General features: G+C 45.7%; 1 non-coding gene across 1 annotated transcript; it reads left to right on the top strand.

Annotated features, from left to right (window-relative positions):
• Positions 1–1,669: 1,669 nt before the first annotated feature.
• On the top strand, positions 1,670–1,742 carry Trnaa-ggc (transfer RNA alanine (anticodon GGC)). The gene has a single exon. It is a non-coding gene; the product is annotated as a tRNA-Ala (tRNA).
• Positions 1,743–1,999: the final 257 nt, after the last annotated feature.

Genomic DNA, 1,999 nt, shown 5'->3' on the forward strand with positions numbered 1-1,999 from the left:
TGTCTTGCAGTGTCTGACATGGCTACTTGGGAAGTGCAAATACTGCCGCGTGTCTGTCGGTTTTCTATACAGTTTAGTTTGAAGCCGACCTTGGGAGGTATTAACGGTGACGTCCAGAAAGTTTACAGTGTGTTCGGAATAGGAATGAGCAAGGGAAATACTAGGATGGGCTAGGTTAAATGCCTCAATGAAAGTGAAGAGATCCACGTCACCGTGTTGCCAGATCATGAATATGCCATAAATATACCTTTTATAGTACAGTGGCTTTAAATTTTGGGTGTCAAGAAAGCTTGATTCCAGGTGAGCCATAAAGATATTGGCGTAGTTAGGTCCGATTCGAGTTCCCATTGACGTTCCGCTGACTTACACCTAATGAACTCCGTCGAACTCAAAATTGTTAAGTTCCTACCATGACCTACCATATCATCCCCTTTGCTTTCCGGGGTTTTCTTTACTTCCAAACTTTATTTCTGTCTTATTTTCAACGAACCCCTCATTTCCTATTCTGATTCGCTACATGCATAGCGAGGGCCTCTGTTCTGGCAGTCTTGGTGCCATAGAAAGCTTAAGAGGGTTCAAGGCTGGTCGACCACTCTCGACATGTCGTAGACACTCGAGTCACGGCCCGGGGCTTAAAAAGAAGGTCCCCTTCACCCCGAGAAGTCAGAGTAGCGCTGGCTACCACCCCCAAGCACAGGAAAAAATTACATTGACATAAGTACCCCAAAAAGTGGAGGGGAAAAATAGCCCCGCCGGTAGCATAGTGCTTATCGCACCAGACCGGTATTCTGGTGGTCGTGGGTTCTGATCCCACCTGGCGGGCATTTTTTCTCCACTTTCTTTCTTTCTTTCCAAATTCTTTATCTGTTTCAATGACCTACCATATTCTCCCTTTTGCTTTCCGAGGCTTTCTCTGCTGCCAAACTTTATTTCTGTCTTATTTTCAACGAGCCCCTCATTTCCAATTCCGATTCACTACATGCATAGCGAGGGCCTCTGTTCTGGTAGTCTTGGTGCCATAGGAAGCTTAAGAGGGTTCAAGGCTGGTCGACCACTCTCGACATGTCGTAGACACTCGAGTCACGGCCCGGGGGTTAAATAGAAGGTCCCCTTCACCCCGAGAAGTCAGAGTGGCGCTGGCTACCACCCCCAAGCACAGGAAAAAATTACATTGACATAAGTACCCCAAAAAGTGAAGGGGAAAAATAGCCCCGCCGTTAGCGTAGTGCTTATCGCACCAGACCGGTATTCTGGAGGTCGTGGGTTCTGATCCCACCTGGCGGGCATTTTTTCTCCACTTTCTTTCTTTCCAAATTCTTTATCTGTTTCAATGACCTACCATATCCTCCCCTTTGCTTTCCGAGGTTTTCTTTACTGCCAAACTTAATTTCTGTCTTATTTTCAACGAGCCCCTCATTTCCTATTCTGATTCGCTACATGCATAGCGAGGGCCTCTGTTCTGGCAGTCTTGGTGCCATAGGAAGCTTAAGAGGGTTCAACGCTGGTCGGCCACTCTCGACATGTCGTAGACATTCGAGTCACGGCCCGGGGGTTAAAAAGAAGGTCCCCTTCACCCCGAGAAGTCAGAGTGGCGCTGGCTACCACCCCCAAGCACAGGAAAAAATTACATTGACATAAGTACCCCAGAAAGTGGAGGAGAAAAATAGCCCCGCCGGTAGCGTAGTGGTTATCGCACCAGACCGGCATTCTGGAGGTCGTGGGTCCGGATCCCACCTGGCGGGCATTATTTCTCCACTTTCTTTCTTTCTTTCCAAATTCTTTATTTGTTTCAATGACCTACCATATCCTCCCCTTTCCTTTCCGAGGTTTTCTTTACTGCCAAACTTTATTTCTGTCTTATTTTCAACGAGCCCCTTATTTCCTATTCTGATTCGCTATATATATATATATATATATATATATATATATATATATATATATATATATATATATATATATAGGAAAGCAAGTTCTCTTTGCTGAAACGTAGGCCACAATC

This window comes from Haemaphysalis longicornis, unplaced genomic scaffold (genome assembly GCF_048455015.1).
Source record: "Haemaphysalis longicornis isolate Haplotype H1 unplaced genomic scaffold, Haemaphysalis longicornis Haplotype H1 scaffold_8, whole genome shotgun sequence".
NCBI classification, from domain to species: domain Eukaryota; kingdom Metazoa; phylum Arthropoda; class Arachnida; order Ixodida; family Ixodidae; genus Haemaphysalis; species Haemaphysalis longicornis.